The following is a 21,987-nucleotide window of genomic DNA, read 5'->3' as shown; positions in this document are numbered from 1 at the left end:
AGAGACAGTGATAGTGATTAAGACACTTATTGTACAATGCCATTGGGTAAAAAAAAGGCTAAAGTCAAAGCTTAAAATGAAACGGCTTTTTCACAACCTGGCTCAGGGCGAACAATAATGTTCCACTGTGCAATTTTCATAATTTTATAGAGAACTTCGTTAAGGAGCTTTGTTAAGGTACCCCGTGTATCCATCAGTTTTGTCTCTGCTCAGCCTGCCTTCACAACAACAGCTGTCATATTCCGTTGTCCATCATTCTTCTAGGCAACAAGGCCCAGGCTTGTTTATGCTGGTCTTAGTCTATGTGTATGCCTCCGTACATTCCAATGTCCACGCCCTGGGTTTAGTAATTTGACCTAGTTTAGTTAGTTTCTGCCTTCCTTCCTTTATTGAACTTTCTCAGATGCCTCTGTCCTGAGATGGTTATTTTATTCTTAAACCATTATAATGGTTACTTTCTACACTGTTGTTCAGAAATTTGTTGTTACTACTTATTACCTTTTTTTAATTATTCCCCTTGTTATAATGTACTAGAAATGAAATATTCTCCCTCTCTCTTTATCACTCCTTATCACTCTTCTCTTTTCCTCTCTATTTTCTTTTCTGTCTATATATCTGTCTATAACTCTCTATTTCTCGAATAAAACTGAACCTTTCAGCAGACAGGAAAAAAGGAAAATAATAGGCTTTTAATACTGAATATAGACCATTTAACTCCTTAAAAGTTCTTCAACATAAAATCTCACAATGATCACTAAACAGTAAATTTAATGCAAATTTGGATGAAATCCCATTTCAATATCTCTACAGATCTCAGAAATAAACTCACAAAAATAAATTATATTTTTTTTTCTCTTTGTTTATATATAACTAACTATCTATCTGTCTACTAATACTTTAAGACTGTTCCTTTTTTATTGCTAAACTTGTATATTTATTATAAATGTCCCTTGGTGTTTTGAAAAAGTCTTTTAATTTTATTGTAACGATTAGCTGAGATGTGAGAATATTAAGTAATTAAGCGAGGATTTTACTTCCTCCCAGAATATACTTGCCATAATAAGTTGGAATATTCAGCTACGGGGAGGTAAAAGTGTGTTTAAAAGTCATAAAAGTAGTTGCAAAGGGATCAAAGAAGCTCTGATATATGTGAAATATCCGTGAGATAATTTCGTGGAAAAGCTAACACCGTTAACACCAGACCACATGGCTGATGGAGATGAACTACAGTCAAACCTGCCAAGTGCCGTTAAATTTTCCTCTCAAACAGTTTAAAAATATAATTGATATTAAAAGTAACTATTAACTCATTTATGTGTAGTGGTATAATTCACCAAATTACTTAATTCAATTTATTATTCTTTTTATGTAAGGCGTTGCTTGAGATGAGTTGAGATTAAAATTAACATTGTTTTTATATGTTATAAACAAGATTGAGAAACACTTGAGGACACACGTAAAGCACCAAAGTACTTCTTCTAGATTTTTTACGTTTAAAACCTTTAAAAATTTACCTGATATTAAGATCAATAATATCTTAAGAGCATAATGTGAATGAGATGTCCAAATGAGAGAGGAGTTACCTGTTCGCTTGGAAAGTTGTACTTTCACCTCAAACCTATTATTTCAAAAGATAAAACATATTTTACACCCTGGAACAACTTTAGAATTGAAACTGGCAAAACCAGATGCCAGGCATATCTCCAGCGAACAGGAAAATTATAGAGAAATCTTATAATAATTCTAACTACATATACTGTTCATTTATTGTTTGTTTATAATACAATATTTGTCATTATTGTGGTTTTATTTTTTGTAATTTATTTTATATTTAATAATAATTGTTAGAAAGTCGTCGTTTTCTCAATGACTCTTCCTAGTTCTATTGTAATGCTAAGCTGGCATCATTATTGACAAAAAGATTTAAAATATTCCAGAATTTTCGTTTTGTTTGTAAGGATTGCTTGATATTATATTATCAATTTCCAATAATTTAAATAACTTCTAAAAGAAATATCGTGGGTTTTCAACTTAAAGAATATACACACAGGCCTTTTTGTATATAGCCAGATTAGAAATATTAAATGTATGAAGTGTTTGGAAGTGACTTTTAATTATTTACGCATGTCACACAGAAATAGAATGTTACGACTTTCGAGACTTGTCTCGGCTATTTTAGACCAAGTAAGTCGATCAATACTGATCATCTCTGTGCCCACATAATATCCCCGCCTGTCCGTGCCCGTACCCGAATCTGAACGTCATTAGTAAGGGAAAAATTCATATCTGACAAGAGAATAATCGCTGACGATTCACACCCGACAATTGTGTTAATGGCGTACCGTGTTACAGATAAAACGTTTATTTTCTTGTGTGATAAAATCTTTGAACGAAAATTAAATAATGATTAATAGGTATATAGGTTCACTTATTGGATCCGTCCTTGCTCGCGGTATGTTGAATGACTCGAACGGTTTTCGGTATTGCGCCATCTTCAGTGAAGAATTGTCTGTCAGTTAGACCGAGTAGGGTTTATAAATCATTGAATCCGTCAATTGTCACTAAGAGCGTTTGTGGTAGAGGGCGTGGTCGTGGTGTTCATAATGTCGTGATGTCGGTTATCTCCGTTGTAGATTATTATTTGTAGGTTGTTACGTTTTTCCATTTATTATTTTTTATATTCTTTTAAGGTTCCTTTTTTTTGTTATGTAGTGGTTTTAGAGGTGTAAAATTAGTGTGTGATTATGGGTTTGTTTGTAGATTTATAAGTTTTCCGTCTTTAAGTTTTATTTGTTTGTATATCAATAGGTTGTCCATTACGTTAAGTTTTAGTCCTTGTTGGTTTATACAATCAAATGTCATGGGTAGACACATACATTGGATAGAATGGAAAAAATTATGAGATCGGTGCAAAGAAAATCTCAGATACTTCAAAGACAACGATGGGAAATCAAATTACCTCACACACGTAACCCATAATTATCATAACAACACAAAACAAAAAAAGCTTGACTTTGATACACAACGTACGAAAAGGACAAAACTCAACTTACTGCAGAACCTAGAGATAGACAAACAAATAACCCGTAAAGACGGAAAACTCTACAAATAAACCCACATCACACACTACTTTCACTGCACTAAAACACTACGTAACAAAAAACGCAAATGTTCAGAAAAAAACGACATCGAAACAAAAATAAATAAAATAAAACATCAAAACTCACAGATAAACACAATTACCACGCCTTCTACCGCAAACACTATGTCGACAACCGATGGATCCATTGACGTATAAACCCTACTCGGACAAAGTGACCGATAGTTCCTCACTGAAGATTGCCCAATACCGAAACCCGTTTGAGTAATTCTACAAACCCGCGAGTGAAGGCGGACCCAATAAGTGTCTTATGCCGGTTCAGCATGAGTTCACCGACTCGCAGAAGAACACCCATCATCAACTCCGAAATTTAAGTAACCTAACTTACTGCACAACTTGTTAGTGATAATGAATAAAATGTCGCTATCTCTCGATGAAAGTATGTCTTGAAGAAAAAAGCAAGTTCAGCTTTCATAGTCCTTGGCAATGTTAGGACTAAGTCGGCGGTCTTCAAGGAAATTTGAGAATGACTGTTCAAAAAAAAAAAAAATAGGACGATCGGCAGACATATTTAATATTGTTTTGCGCTGAGGATGACCTTAAAATAGGTCGAAAGCTTGGCAGTAACAACTGAATTTGATTTTTATTCAAAACCATACCTCGATCCAGATTGTTCGTGACTTAAAACGTGGTCGATACTTCTACCAGTGAAAAAAATCAAGTAAAGTACGCATATGTTATTTCTCATATTATGAAATATTTTTTTTATGATTAACAAATCAAAACTTTGGCTTATTTCTTAATCCTTAAGAGGTGTAATATTTTTATCATTTCAGATATTATGTTGGCTGAAAGGGTTTTATAAAAGTAAAAACAAATATGAAGGTGAATTTGATGTATATGTCGTATTTAGTTATTCACTTTTTGTGAACCACTAATTTCGAAAGTGTGCCCCTCTTGTTAGTCATTTTTTAATATTCTAAAAATAAATTGCATCATTTTACAATATAATCTTATCATCTTAAGACGAAAGAGTAAAAAATAGCGCAATCATTTATCATAACTCCCCATGGGTTCCTTGCGTCCGTTGGTAATCACTCCGCAATTCTGCAGTTCTTGTAATAATACTCTACGGTGTTTCGTAATTGCTAACTTTTCCAACTGAGGATTTTCCTGCCGGATCCGCCGACAGTGCAGTTTGTATAAAAGAGTGCCAGAATCAAGTTTCCGGAGCAATTGAAACTCTCGTCGGTCCCATCGGGGGCGGGCGGCTTTTGAAAAACGGGTTTTCCACAATGGAAAAAAAGCGACGACCTCTGATTGCTCGGCAAATAAGCCTGTGTACAATTTTTACAATGTCTACCCGGATCCCAGTGGCTAAAGAATTTGACATATTTGCTGGTAATTCCGTTATGTCTGGGGGCGGTGTCGGCCTGAGTGGGCCGGGGCGGTTTGCGAAAGCGGTAATTCAAAGTGAACGGCGGCACCGCATTGCGCCTCGCCCCTCGGAACCGAAAGCTGTTGCGCTCACCGATTGTTTTAAATACGACGTCAACAATAATTTCCAATCCGTTCTATTAAAACCGTTAAATCGTTTTATGCTTTTTCCACTGGATCAAGTCCAACTTATGCAAATCAAACACTTACATAGATTAAATATTGAACACAATTCAGTATACTTCCCCGAAAAATATTCTTAAAATGGCACAATGAAATCATTTGCAAAGGAGTCGATTAAAAAACAAACTGTTATAGTGCATTGGACTAAAATATTAAATTTAAAACAAAGCATAAAACGATAGATGGACTTTATGAAGATTCCTCCGCTGTCTTTGGTAAATAGACAGGGTCTCTTTCATAAATCTCAGCTATCGAGACGTTTCAACAAATATAACAGTGTTAATTAAAGGGATTTCAAAGGATTTACCAAGATCCATCTGGTAAAGGTCATTAGGCGATAATATAATACTTATTTGTCATAAAATTTAAAATATTTAAAAATTACATTTATATATGTATTAGACCAAACAAATATATCATGTGTATTTACATTAACCCAAATAAACTATAATAACACATAAATTTACTTTCTTCCCTCATAACAAAAGTATAATTCATTTATTAAAAAAATTGTACATAGTTAGAAACAATTATTTTCACCAGAATTAAGTCACATTCAAAAGATAATACAAAAGCCGGTGCATTCCTGTTGAAAATATATAGGTATAATTTTCGTAATAAATTAGGGGTATTGACGATGTTTGTTAGATGTTAACACGTGTTAACTCAAGTAGAAAATTGTCCAATAAGATCGTGAACGCCTCCTTCTTTTCTTAGTATGTTAAATGTAAACTTTCCGTAAAGCAGCGCGTTGCTATTGGTAGAACCAAAAATAAAGCTATAACAGTCCTTGTAGGCTTATTGATGTTTGTTATGGTTTTGTTTTGTGTTAAATTGTAAGATACCAGAAGTTAATAAAAAAGGAAAATTAATCAACTCTTTCATTTGACTTGCTATCTATGCACTCGAAAAGTACTAACCAATGACGCGCTTCAATCCCTCCCGACATACCTAACTCGTATCCTAGAGTAGTTAGTAGAAATACTTTGATTGAATAAAAAAAATATATTTCGCATTGTAAAAATTTACTTTTTTCCACATCCTAAATGTATTTGTTAAATGTAAACAATGTTTGTAAATCCCAGGCCCTGAAGATGATCTCAAGAAAGATCGAAACGTTGACACGTTAAAGGAAATGTTTTTCTAAAACCTACGTCACACCAGACCGCATCTCACGATCTCCAAATAATCATTAACTAACGGTCACTAAACATCACACACACACACACACACACACACACACACACAGAGTAAATAGGGTTACCACAAAGATGATGAATACCCCTAATATATGAATATATGTCAAATACGGTTCTCTTTTGTTTGCTTCATTTGTGGACAAACATGACATACTCACTAACTTGACTAATAACGTTTGGCAAAATGTTGGCAATATTCTCATACAAAAATTCTTCAAGGATTCATCAATGCTGGTATAAACAGGGTAAAAATAGTTTTAGGAATCGGTAGTTTCAAAAACACTTAAACAAAAACTGTTTTACTTGGCAGAACGTGGTTCATTGATTTTTATATTCTCGGTTCAGTATTCTAATTAGTACCTAAGAAATTTAGACGAACAATTAAACAAAAGACACTGCTTGGGCAAACTGGAACAATGTCTTTTATATTCACACGTTGTGTTTCCTTTGAGGAAGAAACAAATATTTGTATACAATCATCTCACACTTCGTAGTCTTCACACAAAAATTTTGTTTGCTTTTCATCCTTACAAACATTGTACTGGCGGTTCGAAATGTATTTAACTCGAAAGTCGAAAGACTGCTCAAAAATATCAAAATTCTTTCGAGAATGGTGAAAAGCTCCAGGATCTTTTTCCACTATAAACTTCATAAATTATTTTGCTTAAAACAATCGCGTTCAAAATTGTTCATATTTGTAAATCTTGTGAATTTTTTATAATAATTTCAAAATCTTGATCCTTTGGGGTCAACGTATTATACTAAACTGGCACTGATTCCTTTACTGTGTCCGTCTTCAGTCACTGTTTGATGAAGTGCTCAAACGTGCTATGGCATACCGCCATCTTTAGTGAGGAACTTCCAGTTTTACGTAGTTTGACAATCCCGCGATTGAAAACGAATCCAAAATATGACCCAGTGCCGGTTCAGTATGACTTCACTGATTCGCAGACCAACACCGGCATCAAAAATAATGGGTCTTATGTGGAACGGGTCGTCTCAACTATATATATTACGCAGGGTGGGCGACCAAGACCCGAGGGGTTAAATGCCTGGGTAGACTCGTACCCCATCCCTAAAAGGTCCGGGACTTGATCGGCTCACGTGTCCTGCATAAATCTCTTCGACTTGTTCACAAACCCCAAGATTTTGGACCATTTTATGTTGGGGAGTGATTTGGCAATGTCCTCTCCTTCAAACGTTTCAAATCTATGCCTCGCATACCTATCACACTCTGCGAGGTAGTGCCGTGCCGTTTCTTCTTTTATTTCACAGAAGCGGCAGAAGGGGTCTGGTAGAATACCCATTATGAAGAAGTGTCTTCTCAAGGGGCAATGTCCCGTCAGGATACCTATCAGCCTCCTAATTCCCCTCCTTGAGTTAGAGAAGAGCCATTTCGATTCTTTTGGTTTGATTCCTTAACAAACTCTTTCGATTGCCTTTGTCCGGGGGACAGATTGCATTCTTTAAGGAATTGTTTCATGCCCCAGCAATTAATACTCTCTTGCGCTGTGCTTATAGAGTGGGGTAATACCGGTTGTGGCCCGACAAACGCAAAATGAGGGTTACCCTATTCTCGTACCTGGTCGTAATCCTATTAATAAATTCAACAGTTTCCTCCACCAGCCTAGATGTTGATAGCTCTTTTTGTAATGTCTTAAGACAGGCCTGACTGTCGGAAAAAATTTTAATGTCTTTTCTCTTGATCTTGTTATCCATAAGTGTTCTGCAGCAAACATTAATGGCCCATATTTCCGCCTCAAAAACGGAGGTGTTATTACCAAGAGGGGAGGAGATGCTGATCCCAAATTTAAGTTATTCCAGCACCACTTCCCTTGCCTTTAATGAGTGAGCCATCGGTAAAACAGTCTAGGCTATGTTGGTTATCATCCACACTATAATTATAATCACATGGAGTAACTACCTGAAAGTACTTTTTCCCCGAAGGGGTTTTAACCTTTTTATCGCTAACGCGTAGTAGTTGGCTGTTGACTTTACTCAATAATTGTGGAATTTTCGAGTGAAATATGTTGTTTCCCTTATGGTTCCAACTGCCTTCACTAATTAATCTATAGCAGCTGGTTAATGCTCTAACCTTAACCTCTATGCTATAATCTCAAGTGCTAGGGTGGGTGTAGTGGAAACTGCACCCGTCATCATCAAACAGCCTAGTCTTTGAAATGACCTTAACTTGTTAATATTCTCTTTATTTTTTAGCCCTTTCCACCATACTAGGGCTGCGAATAGAAATCTAGGTAGTATAATTGCGGTATATATCCATTTGGCCACCCAAGGTTTGATACCCCATGTTCTACCAACAATTCTCCTGCATTGCACTATAGATTCTGTGCCTTTCCTGTATATGTTTTTGATGTGGCCTTTCCAATCAAGTTTCCTATCAAGCGTTACCCCAAGGAATTTGATTGAATCCCTTAATTTTTATTCGATGCCCTGAAATTTAGGGTTTTTGAAATTACCTAGTGTTCTTCTCCTACTAAAAATTATCAGTTCCAGTTTAGCTGGATTAATTGAAAGACCTTTATCACAACACCACTCGGAAAGCGACCCCCTTGCCTCCTTCATCAGCAGTGAAAGAGTTAGGGGATCTCTACCCGTGATCATTATGGTACCATCATCTGAAAATAATTGGCTGTAGAAACCTGAATTATTCAGAAGCTCTATTAAGCTATTTACTGTGATTCGCCACAGAAGCGGGGATAAGCAGCCTCCCTGTGGACAGCCTCCCGTGACATTAATTCTAAGAATGCTACTACCTAAGCACATATTTGCCATCCGTCCCTCCAAGTAGGTTTTCACCCATCCTGTGAGATGTTAGTCTACATCGTATCTATTAAGTGCTGATAAAATGCAGGAACTACTCTCAACTAAGTAAAACTCAAAGTATCCACGTATTTTAAGCCATAACTTTTAACATTAGTTATACGTTCTTTTTTCTTTATTAATACAACAATAGTTTCAAAAATTTATTTTTCAAAAGATTTACGATGGAGCTGAATGTTTTTCTTTCTTTGAAATTCGAGTTATCCCTAATGGTTTATACAAATGATAATAAGAACACAACAGAAAAAATGAAATATTATTACTTATTTTATTTTATCAATGAAAAGATGAAAGCTAAAAAGGGATTTTGTACATATATGTAACATATTTGAGTAAACATCATATACATTTGTAGCTTATTTATTTTTGTTAAAATTTTGTACAATTTTAGATGAAATTAAAAAAAAAATAATGAGGAACCTAATATCTTTCACCTTTTTTATACACAATGTAACAATTGTGAAAATAAAATATACTTTTATCAATCTATTTGTATATCGTAAGATGACAGAATTACGCTAATTCTCAATTTGATAATTCTCTTTAAATTCAGCTTTTATATTTAACTAAAATTCGAAGCCGATAAGCTCAAAACAAATTTTCATTTAGTAATATCCATTCTCGCGCTAACCGTTTCTACGCGTATGCTTTCGGTTATGTTATAACTTATTTCATTTAAAATTGAATTAATAAACCAGAAAAAAAATCTTTTTAAATGCATTTACTCTCACAAAATTTACTTAAACATGCTTCTTTCTTCTGATATAGAAGTAAGACTAAATCAACGAAGGTCTGTGAAAATCGAACGTAGTAACGGATAAAAGCTTATAAGTCAGGAAGGAAAGCTGCAAAGTTTCCTTTCGGTGAAACCTTTTGGTGGTAGCAGAATTTACGCTTATCCTTACCGACGATTTAAAACTATAGTTCCTTTATCGATTTGTTATTTAAAAACATCTAGGTTTACTTCCTTGATTTACATCCCCTGATGGGAAAGTAAAATGCCCTAACCAAAAATTACGTTTTTTAGTTTTTATTTAGTTTTAGTAAAAACATTGTTATAAATATATGTTAGCTTTTAAATGCATTGTTGAAACCATAAATTTATTATGGTTCAGGTATTATGGTGTAGAAATCACTCACTTGTATGATGTTTTTAAGTGAATATCTACCATGTAGGGAGGTGGTAAGGTAGACTTGTCGGACTCTGGCCTCGTGAGCTCGATTCTCACCGTCGCTCATGGAATTCTGACCATTCCCCACCCCACAAAAATACTATACCTTCAGGTACGTACTCTGGGAAAGATGAAATGACAAAGTCTAAGGAAGGGATTTAGGAAGACTTTAGTTATAGAAATTAAATCTGTGTAATGTTTCAACATGTATCCGCATATTTCGCGCATATCAACAGAGAATTCGGATTATGGAATCTCTCGTATTTAGAACATAGATAGACAATTCACGCACCACGTATACGCAGGCATGCGTTGGTCTACAACATAGTTTATACTACTGTATCGAGAAATTTTAACGCAATTTTTCAATTTTTAAATCATCAGGTTCAACAATTACAAAATTACATTTTAAAAAAGTTCATTGAACCGTGCAGATGACTTAAGAAAACATTAAATTGTTGATTACTTGCCAATTATCCCAATGAAACTGTACCATGTCCAATAGCTCTCAAAGAATTACCATGTTGAACTCAACATACAGTTCTATGTTTCTCACTCTTGTTTTCAAAATATCACATCCCTCATGTGTTGTTCATAATAATTCTCAAAATAGTTGCTAGTGATTGATCTGCGAGTTGGTAACTTTTCTGGCAACGCTCAAACAAGTTTATCACGATATCATAAATGTTGAACTGTTCTTTGGAAGATGGGCTCCAACCTACGCTTGTGCGTATGATCTCCTTAGGCACCCTCCGCGTGCATGTGGAATGGTCAGACGAAGGAAGAGAAAAGCGTGCGGGGATGCGAATACTACGGAAACAGAGTCCCTCGAATACGTACCGAGTAGTAGATGGGGAACGTTGATGTGCCACTCACTCATAACCTTTCCCGTTCCCGCCACCTTTGGCCTTCTCGTGACGGCCACTGTTACGGACTTTTCGGAGATCGAACTAAAAGAGGACCACAATCTGTTCATTCAGTGAAGACGTCGTAGCAAATACATATCGGGGCGAGTGGACTTCTGGGGTTGAACAGGCGCAACCCGAAAGGTGGAAACTTGGGGACAACCGTTGCCAGAAGATGAGGGGAGAGACTGTGCACCTTTTCCCCTGAATACCTACATCTGGAGAAGGAGACTTGAGAATGAAGTGTTCACTCTGAAGAAGTGTGCAGGGTGAGCACTCAACTTCGAAATTTTTGTTCGAGGCGGGGTGTTCGGGATGGCGTTCGATTCGTTTTACGCTTGAACGATCATTTCTACGCTGAATGATCATTCTCGCCTCTCTCATCCATCTAGAGGGACCTTGGTGATTACGGTGTCAAAGGGTGGTTCGTTATGCCCGGGACGCGAGACCCAACATGAAAAGTTGTGTTTCCCCGATCTCGGGCATTTTTTTTCTCAATCCCGGTTCTACGGCATATTTCCTACAGACCTCTGCTAACCCTTGGATGCAAGGAGAGGGGGTTTCGGGGCCCAAAATAATGGCGTAGCCCAGAGAGTGTAGAAAACTATGAGAGGATGAGAAGACTACTACTGATTCCCTCCAGTGCGTTCAGCAGGCGGACGCGGGCGCTTGATCAATAGTTCAGAGGGGTTAGTGTTCCAGATCGTGTCTGCAAAGTCTTGGGAGCGTGCATAACCAACTGAACTACATGGACAGATTGTTCCATGTTCCAAGCAACAAAGCGCGCTACGTGGGATTGGAATTGTAGTGGCCAAAGGTGAAGCCACTGGCGAATACTTAGATAAGTGCCTATTGTTTCGTCATGCCTTGATAGGCTTTCTTTATCGAAGGCAGTGTTCCTCTAGGGGGTTGTTAGAAATTCCACAATAAACGAAACCGAGAGCGATTCCGGTAGTTCCGACGATGGTGGGGCCCCTACCTTCAGGGAGATAGAGTTGCCTTACCTATCCAGATAGTATACACCGGTTGATGTTGATCCCCGTTTCGAAAGGGGAAGCGAGATAAGTCACTTTAGTCTGTGGATGAGTGTCTACACCAAACCTCTTGGGATTAACACTGAACCACTTGCGAGCGGAGATGTGTCCATCCTATCTTGAGAATCTATGTTATTAGGCCATGTGCCAGGTGCGTACGTTTACAAACCTCATCGCTCTTCTGATAACATATTGCGACCCCATGTGGGAAACATATGTTTTTTGGAAGAACGTAGGATGCTGGTACTCAGTGTGTCAGTAGCGACCGTCTTCGACGATTTAAAATGAATTAATGATCTGGCAGCCGTACGGATTTTAATCAATACATTTTAATTAATCAAAAATTCCATATTAAAATGTATTAAATTATTTACCACACCATGTTTCTTTTAAAATGTTGATTTTATATTTTAACGAACACCGTCACACGAATAATGTACACGTTTTCTCTCGTACAGCCATGCTGGCGTTAGAGTTGATTGCAAATTATTTAAGAAGGTTGGTGTTGTTCTTTCACAATGTTTTTCTTTGCCGGTGTTTACTTAGCTGACTTTCTTCTCGTATAATAAAGCTAGAACAAAACCATGCCGGAGACTCAGAACAGAAAGAATGTTGACAAAACCCAATTAAGGAACATGCAAACACGCTTTATTATTAAGAAGTAGTTCGTAATTTGTTTAAAGGTCGTTTGTTTTATTTTGTCTGTGTTTTACGAAATGGGGTAAGTAACAAAACATCAACTGTATGGTATGAAGGAAAAATCGTCTAACAAACTGGCATGAGACATTTGATCTTCCATTGGCTATAATTAAAGTGATTCAAAAGAATTAAAAGTAGTCAGAATGAATTAAATAAGACATCTTTCATTGCATGGCGATGTTATTAAACCTCTTGAATAAACGGATTTTCATGCCGTTTGAGCCAAGCTTATTCAGATTGCGGTGGGTGAAGGCTTTATGAGAGGGACCAAACGTCAAAACGAAAAATGGAATTATCTTCCTCTTTTACGGCTCTAAACATAGTTGCTTATGGGAATTAAACTGATATTTGTTCATAAAAAATTTTGTACATAGACATTTCAACATGCATAAATTAGGAAGAAATTCAATCAACAATTTTCATGTTTTCAAATAAATTACCTTATAAACTGTTCTTGAACTAATATTTGTCAAAAAATTATTAAACCCAATTTACGTGATTCGCGATTTTCTAGCAGTATTTTTTCTATTGCACTCTCACTCCTTCTCTCTCTTTCTTTCTCTTTCTCTTTCTATCTCGTTTCTCTTTATTCGTATAGAGGTCGTTCGAAACCCAAATTGGCGAGATTTTTAAATTGAACGATATTCAACGATATTTATTCATTCATTATGCTTCTCGCTCTCTCTCCCTTTCTCACTCTCTCTCTCTCTCTCTCTCTCTCTTTCTCTCTCTTTGTTTCTACAACTTTGAATCTTATTATGTACTTATTTATCTAGATAACATTCACGCTCTAACTCAATACTTCATTCTCTTTCTGACCTATCATCTCTTATATTATCTCAATTTCTGGTTTGAACTCTCTATAACTCAGTCTCTATTTCTCTGTGGTACTTTTTGATTCACGTTACTCAAACTTTTTATAGATTAGTTTATCTCGCATATCTTCCTCTCTTTTTCTTCTCTCTCTCTTTCTTTCTGTCTTTCTTTCTCTTTTTCTTTCGTTTCTCTTTATTCGTGTAGAGGTCGTTCACGACATAAATGGCGATATTTTTAAATTAAACGATTAATTAATTCATTCTGCCTTTCGCTATCACTCCTTATCTCTCTGCCCCCTCTTTATCTCTTGTTTCACTTCTGGATATGCCTTGGTTTACTTATTCTCAATTTGCTTACTTAATAAGATGTTATAATTAATACATTGATATGTTACATTTCTAAACATCTAATTTTTTTTCGTTAAAGGTTTAAAGAAGTGTGTCATTAAGATAAAGTTTTTGCTTTTAATAATCAATTCCAAATACAGAGAAGTTTTTACAAATGGAATATCAGGAGTCAGGTTATTTCCTTTAATACATTTTTTCTAATAGAGTTTAAACGCTAAGAAAATCAATTTTTATTGAAAGGCGTAGGTTTATAAAAAATAGTAGTCTAACAAGTTAATTAAATCAAATTATCTTTTGAAATTGTCAGAAAAACGGCAGTGCTTTGAAAAAAGCACATTAGAGAAAATTGTTATTTAATGTTCGCCTAGAGTGAGATAATGGGAGTCAGTTTAAATAAAAATTACCCAACGATGACGTCTTAAAATAGGGTTAATATTCAATCAGTAATATTAAGAATAATGTTGAAGGTAAAAGGAAATAATAAAAAAGAGATGCTTTGAAACAAGTTACTAGGATTGAAAAATGAACGAAACACAAACGTATTTATTTTCAAACACATTCCTGTGTTAATAACCTTTGTACACCACCCTTAAATTTTAATGTATTTAGGTTTATTCCTATTTTGCATACGAAAAATAAGTTTGGTTGTACAAATAAAACGTTTAAAAAGAAAATGTTTATTGTCTAATTCTGAAAAAAACATTATATCGTAGAGAACAAAAAATTCAAAAACAAATACAATTGTAAAAAAACATTTCGTCCCCTCTGGGACGAATCTCGTACTTTAAACGCCTTTCCTTTCCATGGAAAAGATTTCTGATACAATCCTGAGGAATTCTTTTCAATTTATTAAGAACAATGAAAAAGATTTAAGACTAAGAATAATATCAAATGGAATTAAAGAAGAAAAAGGATAAATGATATTTTGGCGTAGCTGAATGGATGGGACAATGCTATTTTTTGTGCAAATGGGATTAATCTCTACAAAAAAGGAAGTAAACAAAGTATTATTTAATGTTTAGTTTGATTAGAATAGCTCCTAAGTACCTGTGTAATGTGGAAAGATAATGGATTTAATTTTAAACAAATCGAGTGGTTCGTTAAATTTGTCCATCAGCCTGCACATAAGGTGGGAGGTTTATGGGCCGTCAAACAGCTGAGGTCATTGACGGCCTTCAACATGTTTTCCTTCTTTTTCTGGCTTTCACGCGAAGTTTGTTTTAACTATGGCCACTTGAGAGACTCGATCTAGTTACTGACACTTAGCTTTTATATATAAACTACGTCGATATCCTAAGATGCTAGCCACTTGCTTGTACGAGAGAATAAACATAACACTTACACTTCATACTTCGACACAAACATAGAAGTTAAGTCACATTCACTCCTCTTGAAGAGGATGGAATATCCATTCACGATAAAAACTAATTTTTACTCTTCAGACGTAACACACTCAACCCAAAGTGCTCGATATTAATCGGAGCAGGATCATTCAGACCCATGTTTAAGAGTGATGTACGGAAAGGAGTTCTCGGAAATCAGACCGATACGAGCAGGCGTCGCACAAGGGAGCATTCTTGGTCCCTTCCTTTATATTATCTATATCGCTCACCTACTATACACCTCAGTACCATCCCCACCACCTACTAAGACGATAGTACAATTTTGACTTCTAACTCGAATCCTATCCAAGCTACCTCAAATATCCCAGAACTTATCTATGAGCCTATCTGTACGAAGAAAATGTCCATAGACAGAAAACTGACGTGGAATCACCATACAAAACTTAATAGACAATACCTTAATAGATGACTTGGTCAATTACGAAGAATTCTAGGATCAAAATCCTCCTCAACCGTCTACACTTAACTAAATTTATACAAAACTTTACTGGGACCACTATGATATACATAGTGGAACTGTGGGGTTCTGTCTATCCCACATCAGCGTATCTAATATTTCCAATCAAAAGTCTTCATACAGATCGTCAATCTCGTTACAATATCACTAACCTCACTATCCAGAATAACTACTAACTACTAAGTACTAACAAATGACACGATTCAATTCGTTCCGAAATAACTAACGTCTAATATAACTACTTTATAGGATAAGGGATTTACCTATTATGAATGAGAGTATAAGGGCAGGTCAGAAATTAATAAAAGAAATGTATTGGTCTTATTTAATTAATGCGTATTTTAGAATAAAATTCGTGTACACAAAAAACAGCTGTTAAATTCATGGCTGCCATGTTGGTTACTTTCGCACTAATGGATAGCAATGTGAGATTTTCGACATATCATATAACATTGGCCCTGGCTTGTTAGATCGAGCAATGTTAAGTAGTCGATTCTTACAAGTCTACGTTATCATTTTTCTCTATCTAACATGACCTAACAGAGTTAAATTGTACTATTAATCCATATATGTTTAGCGGTCATAATTTACCATAATAATTATTTCAATTAATTTTTTTTTTATATAACTTTTTAGATGAGGTAAAAACAATAATTAATACAAATGGTTAAGTTATAAGCTGATACTGGGACGAGAGCTATTACCAAAATCATCTAGCATTTTAGGGCTGTAATATTAGTATCTCAACAATTTTTTATGTTTAAAACTTCAAGTTTTTTTTAAACAAAATTATAAATCAGAAAGGTGGTATTAATATATTATTTACATAATTTATATTTATTGTAAAATAGGATAATGGATTTAGTTGATAGGAAATAAACTTCCCAATAGACGGTTTGCATGCCGTTCTGAGAAATCGCAATAAAACGTACAATATTGGAATGATAGGATTTCATTAAAATATATATATTTATATAAGAAAACAACGTTGTGTATTTATGTATCATAAACCCACAGTGTAACAAAGTACCCATAAATAATTTGGGGGGAAATGGGCTATGAATTTATGTTAACTTTTTTTCTTAAGATAAAATCGTATAAAGAAAATCGTAGAAAAACACTTGTATTTATATTGGGAAGCATAAAATAAAAATAAACCGCTAAGGGCTTTAACATTGTTGGTGGGTTCATTTATTTCTATGTATATCATATAATGTGGCCAATAAAACAATCAGTGTCATCTGTTTTTATACGATGTACAAACAAATGAATAAATAAACTAATAAAAATAATAAACTATGTCGATATAATTGATATCAGCCTTTAATTATATTATTTTTTTATTGAAATTAACGCAAAATTGACATGAAAGAAAATACTGTTTCTTTGACAAGATTTGTAGGAATAATCCAATTCATCAGAATATTGAAACCATTATTAATTTCACTAGTTTCGTTGTCTGCTTGACCAATTAATATGTTTCAGTTAATTAAAGTTTTTAGTTGAGATAAAAAAGTTAATGTAACGAGCGGCATTCGAACCTACGATCTTCGGCTAGACACGCCGCTGCTCTACCACTTGAGCTACGTGACCTCGATCCACTCAGACACTAACTTCCCCACCTCAACCCAACCTTTTGAATTTTTCCTCCTTTTTGCCATTTTTCAAATATCGTGTAATCAGGATTCGATTCTCAGCGACAAGTGAAATGGGCTCGGAGAGCTTTAGTGAAGTATACTTCATTTTAATTCATTAAATTCACTAATTTCCTGGTCCCCTTGACCAATTAATATCTTTCAATTAATTAAGGTATTTGAGATAAAAAAGGTTGGGTTAATGGGAAGTTAATGTCCGAGTGGATCGATGGCAGGATAGTTCAAGTGGTAGAGCAGCGGCGTATCTAGTCGAAGATCGTAGGTTCGAACCTCGCTCATGACACTGACTTTTTTATCATAACTAAAAACCTTAATTAATTGAAACTATTAATAATTATGCACAAGTTAATTAAACATAATCTACAAATATTATGTCAAAAAATTGCAAAACTTTGGATAAATATGTATACATTTATGAAAACTAAAAGACCTGTTCATTAAAGTGGGATAATAGTATTAGGATCGTTGGTTAAGGTTGAGATCAGGGTTCTACAATTTAAAAAACCATTGAAAACTCGTTTTTGTAAAAGAGAATATCTTTGCAAATTAAATTTGTTTGTTTTATTCCCATATTTTAACAGTCTGATTGTTACACTTGAATGGTTAAAAATTGCCCATCATTTCAATTAGTGCCACGACAATTATTTCAATTGTGGTCGTTCAGTTTAACTGACGGTCTGTAGTCCAAGGGTACGATACAGTACCATAACAAGGGCCATAAATCCAGACTGCTGCGTATTTAGTTCGCAAATGCTGCACATCGAGTTTTCCTCTGATAGCTGTTATCAAACCGGTCCCGGGCATGTTTACCATTGGTTTTCACCCGTTTCTAAAAACTTTCGCAAATCGAATCATCAGAGCTGGTCGTTCTGGTGATGTTATTGGACCAATGAACTTTAGAAATGTTCGTTGTTTAGATCAAAGCTTTGCCTTTTCCTAGTTTAAAAAAAATGATGTTTATATTTAACGGTTTGGGAAAAGAACGAAAGACCATTATAAAGCTTTACAAAAAGTTCAAATTCAATTCAACATATATGCCGTATTTAATAAAACATTTCACTTAGGAAAAATGAGTTAATAGTGACCTCAATAAAAATTAATTTTACTAATTACGTTTTTCCTTATAATTTATAATTAATGAAATTAACTTAAATTATTGAAAAAAGTGATATGATATGTAAACTCATTAATGAGTATACTTTCCTCAGCATTGCTTGTCTTTGATCTCTTCTCAACAAGTCACACATAAAAAAAAAAAACTTTTAAAAATAAAAGTCAAATCCGAAACATTTTTCATCTTTCAGACAAAACAAATCTATATGAAAGACAGAAATCATTCGATTAGTACAATTTTCGAGAAATGCAACTCAAAAATTCAAGAAAAAAACGGGCCGAATTGTTTTTGTCTTATTCATTAAAAATAGTACCGTTTTATTTTCCTCAGTTACCCACTAAATCTTGCATCTGAAGCCGATTAATTGATTCCTTTTTAACTTTTTTTCTATAGTTGTTGTTTCTCTGATATATTCCGACTCAACTCAAAACATTTTTAAATGAACAGATTCTCATTTACGGAAGCTAGTTTCCTCGGGAATTACGATAATATCCAATATTACAGTCTCAGATGATTTTATGGTAATTGACTCTGTTGGAAAGTTTATTACTCGCGTGTTACATTCTCTGGTCTAAACAAACATTCAGCGTTTCCAAGCCAAACTTCACTCAGACATGGTAAAGTATGAATGTATAAATATTAGCTTAAATAACCGGGATAGTCCATTTTCGATTTCGTTGGGTTGTTTAACGCACGGTTTTCATTTGTTTAAAGAAACGGATCATCTGTTGATCGTTGGTTTCAAATTAAAGCATTGCCAAAAAAAAAAAAAAATTAAAACTGGACGTAATTGCTATTGTGTCAACTCACTCTTGACAAATCACCAAAAAACAAAGAAAAAACAGTCACGTAAGAGTCCTTTAGATTTAAATTTATAAATAATGTGATATATTACACTCTAGGATGAAAAATTTACCGAACTGTCAAAGGAGAAATTTCGCAATGGTTGTTTAAGTACCTACCAGACTTAATATTCTAGGCAAGTACTCTGGTAAGGGGAAATCGATTAGGGCTGCATTGCTAGCATGTTAAATAAGACCACGACACTTAGGTGGAAGTGCTTTTTACATGCTTCCTGCTATTTTCATATTAGCTTCGCAACGAGTTTTATTGCCGGACAGACTACAAAAACAAGAATATGAGAAGGCGAGGACAAAATCTTCTGATGATGATTCATTTTATAATTATGGAAATTTTTATTATAGAAGCTAGAAAAAAAAATTCCTACTTCGTACTGTTCCTTATTTGTGTGTGTGTGTGTGTTTGAGAGAGAGAGAGAGAGAGAGAGAGAGAGAGAGAGAGAGAGACAATAGTATCAGAGAGAAAGACACATACAAACAGTGACGGAGAGAGTGAGAGAGTAAGGAAAAAGATAGATAGATAGATAGATGGAGAGAGAGAGTGATAGGGTGATGAAGTATAAAAAGATGGGGCCAAAAAGAAACTGAAAGAAAATGTGGAAAATAGGTAAATGAAAACTGAATGAAATATATTTATATAAATAAGTACATCAAAGATCATTGGTGTTATAACAACAAATTATGTCCTGGCTCTCCCCTCCATGGTACAGGCAGGAAAGCGTGAACGGATAGTTCAGTTTAGCTTAGGCATTGGAAGAAAAACAATAACAAAAATCCAGCTGAAAGCCAGTCAAATCAGATTTGTATCCATTTGATTTTTATTAGTATAAATTATTTCTGTTGTGTGGCTCATTTTCATTTATGGTTTTTGTGTGGTATTTTCCATTTTTGTTATCAAGGTTGATTATTTTAATTTTGCCCTTCAGGCCCATATTATTCCTATAGTATATAATTATTCTTATATTGTTAGTTTGTAAGCAAAGGTTCATGTTTTGTTGTTTTATATTTTTTATATAACGTTTTCGATTCATATGGAAATACATTTTTATTTTGAAAGAAACAAAATAGAGGTGTCCCTATGCAATTGTGTTCGTATTTTATTTCAAATCAAAATTCCTTTGATTTTGAGGCAGATCACCGGCCTCAAGGGGGTTAATCAAAGCTTTAAAGGCAGAATGTAATCATTCCTTAAAGGACCCACCATAAATAGAATAATATGGGCCTGAAGGGCAAAATTAAAATAATCAACCTTGATAACCAAAATGGAAAATACCAAACATAAACCGTAATAAAAATGGGCCACACAACAGAAATAATTTATACTAATAAAAATCAAATAGATACAAATCTGATTTGACTGGCTTTCAGCTGGATTTTTCTTATTGTTTTTCTTCCAATGCTTAGGATAGAATGAACTATCCGTTCTCGCTTTCCTGCCTCTAGCATGGAAGGGAGAGCCTGGACATAATTTGTTGTTATAGTGTAAAAGCATAGATAGAAAGAGTGAGAGAGAGAGAGAGAGTGAGAGAGAGAGAGAGAGAGAGATTGAGAGCGAGAGAGAGAGAGATTGAGAGAGAGAGAGAGAGAGACAGACAGACAGAAAGGGAGAGAGTGAGAAGAAAGAGAGGAAGATATAAAGAGATAAACTAATTTATAAAATGGTTGAATAATGTGAAACAAAAAAAAACATTCAGAAATAGAGACTGACTTATAGGAAAATAGAGGAAGGTTGAGCCAACAAGAAATTGAGAGAGTAATATATGAGATGATAGATCAGAAAGAGAATGAAGTGAACGATTTACAGCGTGAAAGTTATCTTTATAAATATTTAAATAATTAGATTCAAAGGAGTACAAAAGGAGAGAGAGAAAAAGAGCGAGCGAGAGAGAGAGAAGAGTGAGCGAGAAGAAAGTTGAATTGATGGTTCAAAAACCTCCATTTGCTGAGGATCAATTTTGTAAATTACGTAAGCTGTTCCCCCTCATCATTTTGATTTCGTTTTCTAATTATAAGAATTACACAGAAAAAGTCTAGACTGTGTAGACATTTAGGTAATACAAACTGAATGAATGTGTGGGAAGGGAGTAGAAATACAAATTTTAGCCCGTCCAACTCCCATAAGGGGAACCAGGGTAAAATGGAAACGGTCATTAGACAGTTTTACTTTGTAATTGAGACGAGCTAGTTCCAGCCACTGGCAATTAGGATCTGTCGCATATTTATTTGTCAGAGTTGATTTGAAAGTCTGCTGTATTTTATCACGGCGGAAATTACCCAACTCCAAACAACCCGACATGGACGTTTTAATTAATATTATATCATCCAATGCACAAATAAGTGAAGTAAACTAGTTTACGTCGTTAATAACTGAAAAATAATCAATCCCATTTGTTTTCAATCCTATTGTTTATTCGATAAATAGCGCTTATGCTGTTGATTAATTAATATGCTAATCTGCACAGCACTGATATTCAGGCTGCAGTAAATCGGATGTCCGTTGATCTCAATGACAGTAAACCATATGTCGTTAAAAAGGGAATGGGACACATTTCATTTAACTTTATTGTTATTGGTAACGTATCTATTCTAAAAAATGGAAAAGCAATCCTTTATTGATAAAAACATATACACTGATAAGCAAAATCAGGCATCAATTGGAGGTAAACACACTTAATCCTTAATTCAAAACAATGATAAAGGATTTTTCAATGTTCACTTTTTACGGAATTTAAAATTTTTATTCAGTCTATTGCTAGCTATTGCCA

Source organism: Cimex lectularius, unplaced genomic scaffold (assembly GCF_000648675.2).
Source record: "Cimex lectularius strain Harlan isolate CLEC.00 unplaced genomic scaffold, Clec_2.1 scaffold262, whole genome shotgun sequence".
NCBI classification, from domain to species: Eukaryota; Metazoa; Arthropoda; class Insecta; order Hemiptera; family Cimicidae; genus Cimex; species Cimex lectularius.
This window is presented reverse-complemented; position numbering follows the sequence as displayed.